The 19,433-nt window shown below is 39.1% G+C and overlaps 1 protein-coding gene across 1 annotated transcript in view; it reads right to left on the reverse strand.

Moving 5' to 3' along the window:
• LOC128382757 (uncharacterized) overlaps positions 1 to 19,433 on the reverse strand; it is a 371,423-nt gene that overhangs the window by 171,148 nt on the left and 180,842 nt on the right. The window lies entirely within an intron of this gene.

The raw sequence follows: 19,433 nt of genomic DNA on the forward strand, positions 1-19,433 counted from the left end.
TCCTGACTAGATGCCCAAGCCTCTTCATCTGGCTCCTCTCGACGTGGAGGAGCAGCGGGTCTACTCCGAGCTCCCTCCGGATAACTGAGCTTCTCACCCTATCTCTAAGGGAGAGCCCAGCCAGCCTACGGAGGAAGCTCATTTCGGCCGCTTGTACCTGGGATCTTATCCTTTCGGTCACACCCAAAGCTCATGACCAGAGGTGAGGGTAGGAACCAAGATCGACTGGTAAATCCAGAGCTTCACCTTTCGGCTCAGCTCTCTCTTCACCATGATGGATCTGTGTAGAGTACGCATTACTGCAGACGCCGCACTGATCCGCCTGTCGGTCTCACACTCCATCCTTCCCTCACTCGTGAACAAGACCCTGAGGTACTTGAACTCCTCCACTTGGGGCAGGATCTCATCCCTGACCCGGAGAGTGCACTCCACCCTTTTCTGGTTGAGGACCATGGACTCGGATTTGGAGGTGCTGATTCTCATCCCGGCCGCTTCACACTCGGCTGCGAACTGATCCAGCGAGAGTTGGAGGTCACGGTGTGATGAAGCCAACAGGACCACATCATCCGCAAAAAGCAGTGACCCAATCCTGAGGTCACCAAACCGGACCCCCCTGAAGGCCCTGGCTGCACCTAGAAATCGCCAAGCTCTGACACCGGTCATACAGGGAACGGACGGACCTTATCAGGGGGTGCGGTAACCCGTATTCCCGGAGAACCCATCACAGGACTCCTCGAGGGACACGGTCGAATGCCTTCTCCAAGTCCACAAAACACATGTGGACTGGTTGGGCAAACTCCCATGCACCCTTAAGGATCCTGCAGAGGGTGTAGAGCTGGTCCACAGTTCCACGGCCTGGACGAAAACCACACTGCTCTTCCTGAATCCGAGGTTCGACTATCCGACGGACCCTCCTCTCCAGCACCCCCGAATAGACCTTACCAGGGAGGCTGAGGAGTGTGATCCCTCTATAGTTGGAACACACCCTCCGGTCCCCCTTCTTAGAAAGAGGGATCACCACCCCAGTCTGCCCATCCAGAGGCACTGCCCCCGATGTCCATGCGATGCTGCAGAGTCGTGTCAACCATGACAGCCCCACAACATCCAGGGCCTTGAGAAACTCGGGGCGGATCTCATCCACCCCTGGGGCCCTGCCACCGAGGAGTTTTTTAATCACCTCGGCGACCTCCACCCCAGAGATAGGAGAGCCCACACCCGAGTCCCCCGGCCCTGCTTTCTTACCGGAAGGCATGCTGGTGGGACGGTGGGACCGCTGGTGGACACCGGCGGTGAGGGATGCCGTCAAGCTGAAGAAGGAGTCCTATAGGGTCTTTTTGGTCTGTGGGACTCCGGAGGCAGCAGGCAGGTACCAAGCGGAGCGCAGCTAAGGCAGTTGCTGAGGCAAAAACCCAGACATGGGAGGAGTTTGGCGAGGCCATGGAAAAAGACTTCCGGACGGCTTCGAAGAGATTCTGGACCACCATCCGGCGTCTCAGAGAAGTTTATGAGAGTAAATCACAAAGTAACATACAGACTGCTGATGTTGTTCAGAGCTGCTCTGAACATCTGACACATTTACATCAATTTATTCTGAACATACACAAAGAGAAGATGATGATGGCCTGATGTTAAATGAGGAGAGGAAGAAGAGGTTGAAATAAAACAATGTGTAACAGCATTACAAACAAAGGACAGACTGTCAGCAGGTCAGAGTGTTGTTCTTTGTTTCAGCCACTAGATGGAGACAGAACATCACTGATGAACAAAGAAGCTGCAGTATCAGGGAGAAACATCACAACTACTGCACATTTATTTCATAAACAGTCATATTGAATAAAACAGCAAGTTGTCTGTGACAGTGGCTTCATGAAGATAATTCATATTTTACACCATAAACACAAGTTCCAACAACACATAACAACATAGAGCTGAAACCAGCAGTCACTTCATGAAGAGATGATGGACAGAAAATTAATCATCCTTTCAATCAGAAAAGTCAAACATTACAGATTCTGCTTCTTAGATTTACTGCTTTTATCTTTTCTCTATCATTGTAAACTCAATATTTTTGAGACATTTGCAGATCTCAACCAAAGACGAGGATTAGTGCTTTGTGGCATTTATAGACAATCAGAGAGAAAATAATCAATAATATAAATAATCATTAGTTTCAGCTCTGAATCAGAGATACTGTACTTTAAATCTTGAAGCATTTTTGTTTTGGTTCTGTTCTTGTCTCCTCTACGAACTCTCAGCTGGTTATTAAACAGACTTCTCATCTTCCAGGTCCTGGTTCAGCAGACTCTGAGTGTCCCAGCAGTGACGCCAAGTGTCCCAGCAGATAAACAGCTGTTGTCTGTTCGGACACAGTTCATTGACAGAGTGTCTGACTCTAATCTAAACACACTGCTGGGTAAACTCCTGGAGCAAGAGATCATTAATGATGGTGAAATGGAGTCTGCTGAAAACCCAAACAGAGCAAAGAAAGCAGGAGCATTGATCGACATGGTGCGAAAAAAAGGACCAGAAGCCAGTTCAGCTCTGATCGCTGCTCTCTGTGAGGTGGATCCAGTAGTTTCAAAACTGTTGAACCTACAGTAGCAGAAAGTCTCACACCAACTCATCTTCTGCTCTCAGGTGTTTCTGTTGTTTAACATTTAGTAAGAACCTTAAACTCACAGCTCTGTGCTGCACCACAGTTCAGGATATATTGATGGATAGTTTATCTTGATACAGCTTTTTATCAGCATTCATTTGGACCTTTGAATCCTGGAATACATTCCTTTAGATTACAGGTGGATGAATTCTCCTTTGTGTAATAATTTTGTTCTTCAGAAGGATTTGACTGTAAAATGCACTCTAGCCTTGAGAGAACTGTTGTTGTGATCTGGTGTTATATAAATAAAGATTGATTGATTGAAACTGTTCCTCTGACTGTGGATTTGTGAGAAACATGGAAACACGTCTAAACAACAAACTAAAGAAGCAGCCAAGTGACTCAAATGTAAATGAACGAACATCCACTACACACTGAGAGAGTAAATTAATGCTGAAACGTAGCCTTACACACGTTAAATGAGATCATGACAGATTATTATTATTTAATTATTTTGTTGATTAATTTAATTCTTAATTGAAAACATGAAAAAACACAACAGACGTCAGTTTAAAATGATTTGACAGTATTTATTGTTTATTTCCATATACAAAAAGATAAAAGTCAAATAACCCTTCTTTTTCTACGTGTGTGTGTGTGTGTGTGTGTGTGTGTGTGTGTGTGTGTGTGTGTGTGTGACTACATTCATTCATACAGTAATGATGCTGGCACTGGATGGAGAGAGGAAGATAGAAATAGAAAGAGAGATGTACAATAGATTTATGAAAAGAAAGAGAGAGTGAGAGCAACTCCATCTACACACACACACACACACACTGTCAGATTCTGTATTTTATGTTGTGTTGTACACTTCCTGTTTTATTTTGAAAGTCTAGTCTTCCCCTGTGCTGTCAGTTTTACTTCCCCTCTTTGTTCTTTTTCCCGCCTTAGTTGATTACCTATTTGTTTCACCTGTGTCTTGCCTCCCTGTGTATATAACCCGACCCCCCCCACCATGTCTTCCTTGCCAGATTGTCTTTGTTACTATGTGTTCTTGCTTGTTTCTTTGTGTAAGACCGGTTTGTTTTTTGACCTCAGATTTTCTGCCTGCTCCTCGCCTGTTTTGATTGCCTGATTCCTGCTAGCGTTTTCGTGTATGACCACCTGCCTCCTCTTTGGATTAAAGAACTTGCCTTACTGGACTTTGTACCTCTGCCTCGCTTCCCCTTCCTGCAACGGGAAATGGAGTCTGCTGAAAACCCAAACAGAGCAAAGAAAGCAGGAGCGTTGATCGACATGGTGCGAAAAACAGGACCAGAAGCCAGTTCAGCTCTGATCGCTGCTCTCTGTGAGGTGGATCCAGAAGTTTCAAAACTGTTGAACCTACAGTAGCAGAAAGTCTCACACCAACTCATCTTCTACTCTCAGGTGTTTCTGTTGCTTAACATTTAGTAAGAACCTTAACCTAGAAAACCACACACACACACACAGTATTTTATGTTGTCTTGTACACTTCCTGTTTTGTTTTGAAAGTCTAGTCTTCCCCTGTGCTGTCAGTTTTACTTCCCCTCTTTGTTCTTTTTCCCGCCTTAGTTGATTACCTATTTGTTTCACCTGTGTCTTGCCTCCCTGTGTATAACCTTGCCCCCCCCACCATGTCTTCCTTGCCAGATTGTCTTTGTTACTCTGTGTTCTTGCTTTCTCGCGTTTGTTTCTTTGTGTAAGACCGGTTTGTTTTTTGACCTCAGATTTTCTGCCTGCTCCTTGCCTGTTTTGATTGCCTGATTCCTGCTAGCCTTTTCGTGTATGACCACCTGCCTCCTCTTGGATTAAAGAACTTGCCTTACTGGACTTTGTACCTCTGCCTCGCTTCCCCTTCTTGCAACTGGGTCCACACTCACCAGCTGTTACACACACAAACGTTGCCTGGTGGACAGGAGCTCGTTGATTCCTACTGAAGGACTGAGGAGTTTTAAACTAGACCTGCAGGAAGGTATGTGGAGGTCTGAACACCAAACACAAGTCAGAATCATTAAAAAGCATTTGTAGTTTTAACTTGAAAATTCCAGGGAAATGTTGAGTGCCACGGGGCTACTGCCGGGACGAGTACACAATTTATTTTTTCTTTATGAATGTACTTTATTCTCAATTTAACATTCCTGAAGATATTAAGTCAATGTTAATCACATTTAAACATTAAAATGTTTATTGAAATGTATTAAAGTGTACTTCCCCCCCCCCCGTTTAAATTTTGTGCAGACCCCGCCTGTCAATGTCACATTTTATGAATCCCAACACCTATGTCTACATTTTGACAAAAAAGAATTTGTCTCCTTTTTACAGTTTGGCCGTGAGCTCGAGTTAAAAATAAAAATGAAGGTTATTTTTTACTGCTTCTCATACTCTAGCTAACTGCCGCTTCCACTCTAACTTTGAAGAAAAAGTGATTTCCACTCCTCGTTTGACTGCTCATAGTTTGAAAAGTTTACATGTAATGTAAAAACAGTTTGGTATTTTTCGAGAGAGGACAAGTTTTCTTCTGTTTTAAAGTTTGAATCACGTTTCAACGTGCATGTATGAGCGAGCTAAGTGACTCTGAAAAAAGGTGAAAAAAGGTGAAATTTTTGGGGGTTTTCAAAAAATTCCCATTCATTTTCAACGGAGAAATCTCACGTTTTTTTGGGAATAACTTTGGGAAAAATTGGAATTTCAACACCAAAAGTCATAGCACCCCTCCCCCTCATTTCAACATTTTAACTGTCAGCTACACATTCATCAGAATTCATCTCAGCTCTGGGTTTCATCTGATTTCTGCAGCTCGACCAGAAGGGGACGCTGTTGGAAGCTAACAGAACCGAGGTCAAAGGTCACAGGTCCTTCACTGACCTTCAGTCAGGTGATACACAACAAGACACAAATCGTTAGCCTCATAGCATAATTGCCTAAGTCATATTTCAATGTTTTTGGGAAACAAGAAAAAACACATTTTTTAGAAATCACATTACATATATACAAACATCGTCCGATCTACACCAAATTAATCACGCATGTAGAGGGTCCCACCCTGAACACGTCTATGCATCAATACTGTGTCAGCTCCATAGCGCCACCTACTGGATACAATAGCGCCCCCTTGAAAATTGAAAAAAAATTGAGCCCCTCAAGTCAGATTGACATAGACAAACGAAATTTGGTACACATATGTATCTTGTAAAGACACAAAAAAAAGTCTCTTGGACCCATACCCTCACTCCAACAGGAAGTCGGCCATTTTGAAAAATATGCGCGATTTTGGCGTTTTCCACACCTCGGACTTTAACAAACTCCTCATAGGGATTTAATCCGACTGACTTCAAATTCACTCAGAAACAGCTTGAGACATTGGAGATGAAAAGTTATCAAAAACTTTCTGATTAGGGATTTGGTTGCTTTGTGGTGATGTGAGGAATTTTGATGTTTCACCATTAAACAGGAACAGCTCATTCTTTCTGCCATTTTGCTTGTATCATAACTGCCTAAGTCAAAGAGATGACTTAGGCAGTTAGTGTTTTTGGCTTATAATAAGTGTTGTGATTGGCCAAGGACATAGGCAGACATACAGGATGATGCAGCAGTGGTAGGAGAGTAAAGTTAGGCAGATATCTCAATTTGGCCAAAAAATGACTTAGGCAATTATGCTATGAGGCTGACGAAATATGAAACAAACAGTATAAAATCTAAAAAAAGAAATGCTTACGTCACATCATGTGACTTTTTAACTGTGTACCACACACACGCACGCACACACACATACACACACATACACACACACAAACATGACTTCCAGTAAAGACTAAGTTTCCAGTGAACAGGAAAAAGGAAAGGGGTATGGGGGAGGATCAAACAGGCAAGAAGTTAAAGTTCAAAGTATTCAGACTGACTTCATTTTCATTCATCGGAGCAGAAAAAGGAAACAGCGAGTCTGAACCAGGTGAGTGTTAATATCAGGACTGTAAATAATGATTACGGTCATTATTGATCAATCTGATTATTCTATTTCAGTTTAATTGTTTAATTGATGAAAGTGTCAGAAAACATTGTGTGGCCTCCAGAAGTTTATCGTAGTGATGGCCTGATGCATCGATGTTGTTGTCTAAGCTGCTTTCTAACTATGGCTCAGAGTTAAGGAACAGACTACTGCTATACTTTGCTTTCTTGTTACATTTCATGTTCCTAATGATCTGATGTGCACAGACTAATAACACAATACATTTAACATTTTGAGTTCCACAACAATCTGTGTTTTATGTGTTAGTCGATTCAATGTTTGACAGCTTCATTTGAAGGAAAACATTTATTATAAGGAACAGAACATTTTAGATGTAAAGGTTGATTCATGTGAAGACACAGTGTATGTGCAGGAATGTACCAAAGAGCAGGATATCATTAGTGTGGTGTGTTAGTGCACCAAGTGGCTGAGTTTGATAAATGAGAGTGAAGTGGCACTCAGGCTAGAAACAGGAAGCATCTGGTCATGTGTTTTAGCATGCGTTTCCCTGCTTAGAAAAGGTGGATTTGGGTGAACCCTTTCAGTCTCTGTCTTTGTTCAAATAAACTGAATCACAATTCTACAAGTCTGTTGAAGCCTCACTTTCAGCAGAATTGGCAGACACGTCCTTTTATTGATTGATTGGCTGCAGCTGATCAGACTGATTGATACATCACTGCAGTTTGACAGGAAGTGGAGACACATTTAGTTTTCTGATTCATCATCTAGTTCAAAATCTGTTAACTATCTTTTCATGATGTTATTTCTCTCATTAGCTGTTATTATGGATCAAATTAACATAAGTTAGAGTCTATCAGACACTTTTTAAACACATTTATATTTTACATCATTTGTCGTCATTTCATGTGAGGCTGAACATTCCTGACTGATCATATTGAGAGTTATTAAATAATGCATTCACAATCAGAATATAATTAAATACAGACACTAATAAACAATAAATAACATTTTTACCCCAACAGTTCTAATTTAATGTGACTCACTGCTGAGCTCTCAGTTTTTGGACTTTTTCTCTAATCTTTGATTGTTGCTGAAATATTGGATCATTTGAACATTTATTGAAATGAAAGCATGTGAGAAGTTTAGAGGGAAGAATCAGTATTTGGTGGAGCTGTTAACAACTCATAGACATCTGAGCCGACTACACACTGCTGACTGGTTTCATCTTTAACAATGTGTTGTATTTTAAAAGCTTGTTATAGCTGCTGACAGAAACATGACTTGTAACTATCATCTCAGAATCTGAGTCATAAAAGATGTTGTGTTAATGATGTTACAGCACAAACAGCCCATAAAAGGTTACATCTGGTTATCAATGTGACCATGTTGTGGTTTTTGGGTGGAGAACACATACAGGACAAAGTTAGAGAGAACAAGGAAACAGACTATATGTGGTTAAATGACGGTCATCACAAGTGCTGCTAAACACAGCGGATAGTGTTACTGCAGACACAGATACGTGACCTTCAGTAAAGAAGAAGTTTCATGTAAAGAAGGCGGGAGGAGCAAACAGGAAGTTAAAGTTGAAAGTATTCAGTCAGACATTTTAATTCATGGGAGCAGAAAGAGGAAACAGCGAGTCTGAACCAGGTGAGCGTTAATATCAGGACTGTAAATAATGATTACTGTCATTATTGATCAATGTGATGATTATTTCTCACTTTAATTGTTCCCTTTTTTCTTTTCCTGGTTTGTGTGTCCTCATAGCAATGTTATGTGACTCACTGCTGAGCTCTAAATAGAGAGAAGTCACAGTTAAGAAGCACACACATGTTTATCTGAAGTCTGTTTGTTGGATTTAAACCAGAGTCAAAGTTTCTCTTAATAAACTGATCAGCAGTCAGTTATTAGAGGTTGGAGTTGACAGAGCAGAAGGAGGAAAACAGGGTGAGTGATGATTTAACATTGTTCTGATTTTCCTGTAAAGAAAAACTATGTGTTCATTATTCTGTTACTTTCCTGTTGTGTTGGTGTTGAGCCAGGCTCACATACACACTTTGCTCTTTTCTATAAAGTAGTGAAGAACAATTCAGATCCTTTACTTCAGTAAAAGCACTAATATAGTAATGTAGATTCATTATCTAGCCTTTTCTTTTTCATTCATTTCAACTTAAATCACCATTTCCTGTTCCTCCTCATGAAGACTAATGCTGCTGCTGTATTTAGTATTTATGGATCTATGCTGCCCCCTGCTGGATTACACTGAAACACCTTAAACCTCTTCATTTCTCTGCTGAAGTTTGTGACATTTAAATTTATGTTCCAATGAAAATGTATTAATTCAGTTTATTTAAACTCAAAAAGCTGAATAATTATGAATCATTACAAACCATTTTTACACTAAACTGAAACAATATTTAAAATGTTTATTGTATTTTGTTTGATTTCTTTTATTTTGGTATTTTAAATCTTCCATAGTCCTGCAGGTTGTTTCTACGTTCTTTACTGTTTATTTCTGTTAGCTGATTGAATTCTTTGTCCTGAGATCACAACCAGTGTTTCTGCTTCCCCTCTCAGACTGAATGAAGTCCATGTGATGAGTGATTGTGTTGAAGAAGAGGAGGAACGGATCTGATACAGAATCTGAAGAGTGACTGAACCAAAGAACCAACGTAAGATATCACATTACCTTCATTTGACAGACTTACATTCAAACTCTATAGAAACTAAAGTTTAGTGATGCTTTCCCCTCAAACTAACAACTAAGAAGCTGTTCAGGACTTTAACACAGGGCCTTAAAGCATCAGCTGCTATTTCTGACTACTTTGTTTATACAGAATGGATGAAGAAACTCTTTCTTTGTGTGTTAAAATAATATTTATTTATTCTCTAAATAAATGTATCATATGCTAATTTAAATCATTTATACAGATGGAAACTGTACAGAGTGTACTGTAGGACATTATGTCCATATAACCATCTATATATTTATGTATCAGCCTTAAAATAATATATAATGTAACATTGCAGTTGAAAATGTGGGGGTGTTAGCTTTTACTAGCATAACACACCTCAATCTGTACAGTAAGTAAATAGAGTTGCATTGCATTGTGGGTAATGTAGGCACTAGGCATTGACAGGAAAGAACATGTGGAATAAAAGATATGATATCTCTGGTTCTGCTGCACTGATTTTATTCCTGTTTTTAAACTATTCTTTGTGAATGTTATAGGAAAGCTGAATCAGTGGAGTGCTGTTTTAGTTATGAGTTCATTATCATATGTTGGGCAGCTGTAAAAATACAGATCATTTAGAAATATATGATGGAAGGTTATTCAAAGAAAGAGGATATCACCCTCGATAGACACAGTTTACACTCTGATGGTGAAACTGGGCTAGACAGGCATCAGCTCATAGAGTCTCCTCGCTCCTCGCCTGAACTGGAAGTTGGTCTGAAACGTCATTTTGATGATCGTCCCACTTATTTCAGCTGGAGGAGCGATGAAACATGAGAGCAGCCTCCACAAAAGTCTTTACCTGCCAACACGCCCTTTATTGATTGGGCGGGACTAAGACGCGAGTGAGGGAAGCGTGGAGGCAATCTAAGAGTATTGGGAAGCACCCTTTAATTATCTGCCACAGTCTCCACAGACAACTACAAGCCAAGTTCACTGAAACACTCAGAGCTGATTGGACAAACTCTGATCAGCTGTTCTGACACAAACTCTGAGTTTCAGTCTCAGGATTCATGGACTCACTGTTCAGCGTTAGACTCTGAGTTTGTTAAAGCTGCTTCTGGAAAATAATGATTTCTAGTACAATGAGGAAGTCTTCATGTTGGTGTTTGTAACAGCAAACAAACAGTCAGAAAAGTTACAGAAAGCTCTTAAATTAAATTCACAGCTCACACTTGAAGCTGGAAATGAATCTAGAAAACTGACTTTTAATGGAGACACACAGATATGTTTGTCTTTATGTCCTTATGGGGACCTTCACTGACATAATGCATTCACAAACTAAATGTCTCAACCCAATTCTAACCTTGACCTTAAAACAAAGTTTCTCTTTGTGATGACTAGAAAACACACATGGTTGAAGTCAAAGTCATGTAAACTAATGAGAAGCTACTAAGTTGAGAGGCAGGACTGGGTTTATTATACTGTGTATGTGTGTGTGTCTCCAGTGTTACTGGTTTACCTCTCAGACTCCAGAAGATGAAGAAAGAGGAGGACGGAGCAGAGTCTATAATGTTCAGGTATCTGTCTATGAAGAGTAACCGGTCTAAAGGTTATTCTCTATACTTCAGTAATGAATCTGGATCCTCAGACTCAGAGTAAGAAACTGTTTCTACTGTAAACTGAACTGAAGATGATCAGTGAGATGCTTTCATGAAGATTGTTGTGTAGATATGAAGGAAGGAAATAATGAAGTAGTTTCCATTCAGCTGTAATCTACAACAGACCCAGAACACACTGGAGGGATTACATCTCTCTGCTGGTCTGGGAACAGCTGGGGGGGGGGGGGGTCTCTGCTCAGTAGGGCTGGGCATTACATAGATATTATATCAGTATCATGATATGAGACTAGATATGGTCTTAGATTTAGGATGACGTAATATCATGATGTCATCAGAGTTTCTTTTCCTACTTTTAAATGTTGCGTTACTGTAAAAATGTGTAACTTACCAGACTGTTCTGTTATTTACCTATCTTCCTGCTTACGGATGTGAATCTAACATAGAGCTGGAAATTAATCAAATCTTATTTTTCACTAATGATTTTAGCTTTAAGTGATCACAGAAACAAAATCATTGAGATAAAATGCATTCCATATCACAATTCATCATCATTTTGTCTCATGTTATAAATACAATAATGTTGTTCATGTGTCACTGAACAGATCTATGATTTCACAGAAACATCAGTACTGATGATGGCTGATTTCTCTCCTTCATCTGCAAGATTAAATTATAATAAGATAAAAGTCTGCAGGTCTGAGAGAGAGTGATGAGAATGATTGTTTCATTGAAGTACAGTGAGACAGCATCAGCTGAACTGGGAGTGTTCTGGTAGCTTACTGGTTAACATGAATGTTATATAATCACTATAATCTGCTATTCCAGCAGCAAACATTTGTTTCATATCATCACCCCCCCCCCCTCTCTCTCTAAAATATTTTAAAAACTATGAAAAAGAATAGCTGAACCACTGATGTGAAAAGAGAAATGTTCATCACATTACAGGATGTCAAACTGTTCTATCATCAAACATATTAAGTAAATATAAAGTTTCCTCTTTCATGATAACAATGTTGTAATATGTTACAGACGTTCTGACCGTAGACTCTCAGCTCTGATGTCCAACCCCCATCAGACATATCTGAACCTGAGTCACAACAAACTGTCTGATTCATCAGTGAAGCTGCTGTGTGATTTTCTGAAGAGTCCAGACTGTAAACTGGAGGATCTGAGGTCAGTAAACTGACTGTCTGTTACTATTGTTGATCTTAATGTTTAACAACTGAACCTAATTTATGTTCGTACATAACTTACATCATGAACTTCATTTGTTTCCATATTTATGTTTTACTGTACAAAGTTTAGTGTGTAGTTATAAAAGATGACTGATTGTTAAAGAAAGTGTAGAAAATGTTCACTGTTAGTTGTTAAAGTCAATGAATGTTTCTAATTGTTGGTAAAGAGTCACATCTGTATACAGAAGATCCTCTCAACTAATATCTGTTGAAACTGATCCAGTTTACTTGATGAAGGAGAAATATTTCTTTATTATATTCTTTAATGTGTTTTAATGAATTAATGTGTTTAGTTCAGAACACACACACACACACACAGGTATCAATGCAGGTGTTTCAAATATTTTTATAACTCACTTTGACTTCAGAAGAAACCTGGTTTGTGTGATCAGGGTCAGGGATTAGAGAAACCTGGTTTGTGTAATCAGGGTCAGGGATTAGAGAAACCTGGTTTGTGTAATCAGGGTCAGGGATTAGAGAAACCTGGTTTGTGTAGTCAGGGTCAGGGATTAGAGAAACCTGGATTGTGTAATCAGGGTCAGGGATTAGAGAAACCTGGTTTCCACAGGTAGATTTCTTCTGGAGAACTCTGATTTCTCTTCATGAATCAGCTTTTTATATGTGAGCATGTGCAGGATAAAAGACTGCAGACAGAGAAAGTAACAGCAGAGCAGCTGGATGAAAGCAGAGATCATTACTCACATTTAAAATAATCCATCTGAAGTCCAGCTAACACTATAACACAGAGCAGCCTGTAGAAATATAAACAAGTTCAACGGTTAAATATTTGTTCAATTCAGTGTCTTTGACATTGTGAGGAAAAACTGTGCTTTTTCTGTCCTCCTCTCACTGTGATGTCAGTCTGCTCCGACACAAACACTCCTTAACTTACAGTTTATTACACTAATCAAGATGTCCTCATGTTAACTTAGTGGAGACAGACATGAGATCAGATCACACAGACACACTGTGCACATTATGGAAGCCTCAATGTTACTCCATGTTGTCTCCTTCATCTGCAAGATTAAAGCTAAACAAAGATTAAGTCTGCAGGTCTGAGAGAGAGTGATGAGAATGATTGTTTCATTTAAACACAGTGAGACATGTTTCCTTACTAGATAACATGAATGATATATAACCACTATAACCAGTTCTATTCCAGCACTGGACATTTGTTGCATATCACCCCCCTCCCCTCTCCCTCTCTCCACTGATGTGAAGAGCAGATGTTAGTCACATTACAGGATATCAAACTGTTCTAATATTTACTATATTTCAATGTTGTAATATTTGTGTCATTACAGACTTTGGAGCTGTGGACTCTCAGAGACTCACTGTGACGTTGTGGCCTCAGCTCTGAAGTCCAACCCCTCCCATCTGACACGTCTGGACCTGAGTAAGAACAAACTGTTTGATTCATCAGTGAAGCTGCTGTGTGGTTTTCTGGAGAGTCCAGACTGTAAACTGAAGACTCTGGAGTAAGTTCACTGACTGTCTGTTACTATTGTTGATCTTAATGTTTAACAACTGAACATAATTTATGTTCATACATAACTTACATCATGAACTTCATTTGTTTCCATATGTATGTTTTACTGTACAAAGTTTAGTGTGTAGTTATAAAAGATGACTGATTGTTAAAGAAAGTGTAGAAAATGTTCACTGTTAGTTGTTAAAGTCAATGAATGTTTGTAATTGTTGGTAAAGAGTCACATCTGTAAACAGAAGATCCTCTCAACTAATATCTGTTTGAAACTGATCCAGTTTACTTGATGTAGGAGAAATATTTCTTTATTATATTCTTTAATGTGTTTTAATGAATGAATGTGTTTAGTTCAGAGCACACACACTAACACACACACGCACACACACACACACACACACACACACAGGTATCAATGCAGGTGTTTCAAATATTTTCATCACTCACTTTAGCTTCAGAAGAAACCTGGTTTGTGTAATCAGAGTCAGGGATTAGAGAAACCTGGTTTGTGTAATCAGGGTCAGGGATTAGAGAAACCTGGTTTCCACAGGTAGATTTCTTCTGGAGAACTCTGATTTCTCTTCATGTATCAGCTTTTTATATGTGAGCACGTGCAGGATAAAAGACTGCAGACAGAGAAAGTAACAGCAGAGCAGCTGGATGAAAGCAGAGATCATTACTCACATTTAAAATAATCCATCTGAAGTCCAGCTAACACTAAACTAACACAGAGCAGCCTGTAGAAATATAAACAAGTTCAACAGTTAAATATTTGTTCAATTCAGTGTCTTTGACATTGTGAGGAAAAACTCTGCTTTTTCTGTCCTCCTCCCACTGTGATGTCAGTCTGCTCCGACACAAACACTCCTTAACTTACAGTTTATTACACTAATCAAGATGTCCCATGTTAACTTAGTGGAGACAGACATGAGATCAGATCACACACACACACTGTGCACATTATGGAAACCTCAATGTTACTCCATGTTCTCTCCTTCATCTGCAAGATTAAAGCTAAACAAAGATTAAAGTCTGCAGGTCTAAGAGAGAGTGATGAGAATGATTGTTTCATTTAAACACAGTGAGACATGTTTCCTTACTAGATAACATGAATGATATATAACCACTATAACCAGTTCTATTCCAGCGCTGGACATTTGTTGCATATCAGCCCCCCCCCTCCCCCCCCACTCTCTCCCTCCATTGATGTGAAGAGCAGATGTTAGTCACATTACAGGATGTCAAACTGTTCTGTCATCAAACACATGAAGTAAATATAAAGTTTCCTCTTTCATGATAACAATGTTATAATATTTGTGTCATTACAGACTTTGCGGCTGTGGAGTCTCAGAGACTCACTGTGAAGTTTTGGTCTCAGCTCTGAAGTCCAACCCCTCCCATCTGACACGTCTGGACATGAGTCACAACAAACTGTCTGATTCATCAGTGAAGCTGCTGTGTGGTTTTCTGGAGAGTCCAAACTGTAAACTGAAGACTCTGGAGTAAGTTCACTGACTGTCTGTTACTATTGTTGATCTTAATGTTTAACAACTGAACCTAATTTATGTTCATACATAACTTACATCATGAACTTCATTTGTTTCCATATTTATGTTTTACTGTACAAAGTTTAGTGTGTAGTTATAAAAGATGACTGATTGTTAAAGAAAGTGTAGAAAATGTTCACTGTTAGTTGTTAAAGTCAATGAATGTTTCTAATTGTTGGTAAAGAGTCACATCTGTATACAGAAGATCCTCTCAACTAATATCTGTTTGAAACTGATCCAGTTTACTTGATGAAGGAGAAATATTTCTTTATTATATTCTTTAATGTGTTTAGTTCAGAACACTCACACACACACACACACACACACACACACACACACACACACACACACATAGACACACACACACACTCACACACACTCACACACACACACACACACACACACACACTCAGTGTTAACATGAATATGTGTCAGGTTTTGTCCTTTAGATTGTGTGCAGCTTCTCCACTTGAAAGAGACAGACCCATCTACTCAGAGTTTAACTGATTCACTCAATGAAACAAACTGCTTTTCCTTTTCCACAACGTGGACAACGGCCTGTTAGCCTCAGAGGTCCCTTATCGTGGTCGTCAAAATGTAGAGTATCAGAAGATTGCAGCTTGATACTTTATTTTAAAAGTTAAAGTTTCAAAAGGTCCAAATAAAAAAATCACTAAGAGTCGTCCAGCTGAATGCAGTCAAAGTTTATTTGTCGACAAAGAAGCCTTGGGAACCAAAATAGCACAGACAGCATCTATACCAAAATGATACAATGATTTTTTAAACAACTCTTCCTTTTATACTGATAATTCTGATACTGCCCACCATAGGAGAGAGAGATGTCTCTCTCCCTTATGTAAATTTTGACTAATCAAAATCCTGTCAAACTACTTTTTTTGCAATGATCTCATCCCAGGTGCACGGGGACTTTCCACTGTGGCTTTGGCACTCACAGATGGGCAGAGAGGTTAAGTTCCGGTCAGGATAATCTAGGTAATAGGTTATATCTTATTTTAGTCAAATTATGACTTTGTAACAATCAAATTATTATTTTATAACACTTGTTACTGCATTCTTTTTCTTTTTTAAGATAGTGATAATAGAAAGTGCAACACATTTAATCACATATAATCAAAAGAGCTTAAAACATCATAAAGTGCAGAATCACATACTTCTCCTTACTCCTTCAGTCTTGATTATCCTTAGCAAATAGTAGTCATTAATAAAATACACCAATAGCAAATACTATATGGTTCATTGTTAGTATTCATCACCCAAATTTTACACTACACTATCTATCTATCTATCTATCTATCTATCTATCTATCTGAGGAACCCTCACATGCTGAAGCCCCTGTGATACCGCTCTCAGCCACTGGGAATTTTTGGCGCTGTTTCACACTTGCTACGATCACATTGTGATTATTTTCCTTCACTGGACTGATTAACAGGCCTCGTAGGTGTTGTCTGAATGCAACACTGTTTGAGAAATTAGTTGTGCTTAAAGGCATCAACTGAGGGTCAAGGATTAGAGAAACCTGGTTTGTGTGATCAGGGTCAGGGATTAGAGAAACCTGGTTTGTGTGATCAGGGTCAAGGATTAGAGAAACCTGGTTTGTGTGATCAGGGTCACGGATTAGAGAAACCTGGTTTGTGTAATCAGGGTCAGGGATTAGAGAAACCTGGCTTTTGTAATCAGGGTCAGGGATTAGAAAACCTGGTTTGTGTAATCAGGGTCAGGGATTAGAGAAACCTCTCTCTCTCTCTCTCTCTCTCTCTCCCTCCACTGATGTGAAGAGCAGATGTTAGTCACATTACAGGATGTCAAACTGTTCTGTCATCAAACACATGAAGTAAATATAAAGTTTCCTCTTTCATGATAACAATGTTGTAATATTTGTGTCCTTACAGACTTTATGACTGTGAACTCTCAGAGACTCACTGTGAAGTTTTGGGCTCAGCTCTGAAGTCCAACCCCTCCCATCTGACAGATCTGGACCTGAGCTGCAACAAACTGTCTGATTCATCGGTGAAGCAGCTTTCTGCTGGACTGGAGAGTCCAAACTGTAAACTGAAGACTCTGAGGTCAGTAAACTGACTGTCTGTTACAATTGTTGATCTTAATGTTTAACAACTGAACCTAATTTATGTTCATACATAACTTACATCATGAACTTCATTTGTTTCCATATTTATGTTTTACTGTACAAAGTTTAGTGTGTAGTTATAAAAGATGACTGATTGTTAAAGAAAGTGTAGAAAATGTCCACTGTTAGTTGTTTAAGTCAATGAATGTTTCTAATTGTTGGTAAAGAGTCACATCTGTATACAGAAGATCCTCTCAACTAATATCTGTTTGAAACTGATCCAGTTTACTTGATGAAGGAGAAATGTTTCTTTATTATATTCTTTAATGTGTTTTAATGAATGAATGTGTTTAGTTCAGAACACACACACACACACACACACACTGTATCAAAATACTTCAGTGCTGTGTATTTTTGTATTTTCAAAATACTGTAAAATACTTTCTGTGAAACACCGTGATGACATCCATCTATGCATCTAATAACAAAGTGTGATTATTCATGATTAAATAATTTAATGGATTAACAGTCCTAATATTTATATAAAGAACCTCCACTGAATGTTGAATCTAATCCTGTTAACTGTTTAATGATTTACATTTTTCTTTATTATTTATCTTTAATTATAGTTCTGACAGCTCAGCTCCTTTAAACTACTGAAAATATATTTTTATACAACAAACATGTATGTTTTTTTCATCAATATTTAGTTGTTTTTAATTAAAATGTATAATTTAATATAACTTAAACAGCTCAGGGACGTTCAAGCTGCAACATGTTTGTTCACTTTTTACATCGTCAGTTTAAAATAATGAAAATGTTTTTGAATGAAATTAATTTTAAATGTGATTCATTGAACCGGGATGTTGTCTAGTAGAAATAAACGAGACACTGTTGAGATCTCTGCTCTACTTTCTTTTCCTCTGGGACACTTCCAGAATAAGGTGGAGTTTAGTGGAGAAATGTGATTTATAGTAACCAGGTTACTGCAGTGAATGTAAACACACTGATTGATGAGGACATCGTTCAACTATACACTTCAAACCTGAACACATCTGATTGGATTATAAATGGATTTTAATCTACATCATTTATTCTTTATTCAGATTGGAGTCCTGCAGTTTGTCAGAGATCAGCTGTGGTTATCTGGTCTCAGCTCTGAAGTGCAACTCCTCCCATCTGAGAGAGCTGGATCTGAGAGGAAACAAGCTGAAGGATTCAGGACTGAAGCTGCTGCAAAGTTTTCAGGAGAGTCCAGACTGTAAACTGGAGACTGTGAGGTCAGTGATGAGTTGAAGTCAGTTCATGTTAATGAGCTCATTAGTTTGTCTCAGAGATATTTCGATGATAGTTAGCTTCCAATCACAGATCCAGTATTTCCAGGTAGAGTGAATCATTTCTTATGTCAGTGTTGAAGGTGTGAGAGGAGAATGGAGCAGAGCACTGAAGTCACATTTCCATTAACTGATCAGCATCAGCTGCTTTATTCATGCTTCATCATTGTTGGAATAATTGTACATAAATTATCTCATATTTACCTTCTATACTGCAACTAGTTTTTTCTATTAGAATGTACAAGTGTGCTGTATGCTTGAGTTGTTTTTCAGGAAGTTCTATAAGAGCGTACGTGGCGGGAGGCTGATGATTTGGAGAAACTTGTGCTCTCGTTGCGAAACAAGAGCCGTGCTCGACTTCAAGAGAAAGCGGAACCAGTCTACAAAAGAGCTGTCTGACAAAGGAAGATAACGTGCCAAGGAACTGATAATATGCAAAGATGTTAGTCTTGATTACGTTGTTGCTATGTGACCCCCATCCTTTAGCGCAACAACGATTATGTAACCAGGAACTTCCCTAAATCTAATAAATAGCAAGGGTTCGAGAGATATGCCCCAGAGCGGGTTGGAGATTGTAACTGAGTATATCACTTGTCCGTTCTCCTTGCAAGTAAAAACTCTAACCCTGTGTCTTGTCTTCCTCTGTCTGATATTTGAATGTTTTAGGTTGCCTGAACCTGACAGTCATCATTGGCTCATTCATCAGTTTCTTGTCCACCAGTTAACCACTCACCTTTTCATATTCATACAGGTGTACAGTGATGTCATCATACCTCCTGCTTATGTCTGAAGTGTTTAATGTTCATGTATGTTTATTAAATATCGATTAGTTCTCCTGCTGAGTCTCCCTCAAACAGCAGAGACTT

Source organism: Scomber japonicus, chromosome 21 (assembly GCF_027409825.1).
Source record: "Scomber japonicus isolate fScoJap1 chromosome 21, fScoJap1.pri, whole genome shotgun sequence".
NCBI classification, from domain to species: domain Eukaryota; kingdom Metazoa; phylum Chordata; class Actinopteri; order Scombriformes; family Scombridae; genus Scomber; species Scomber japonicus.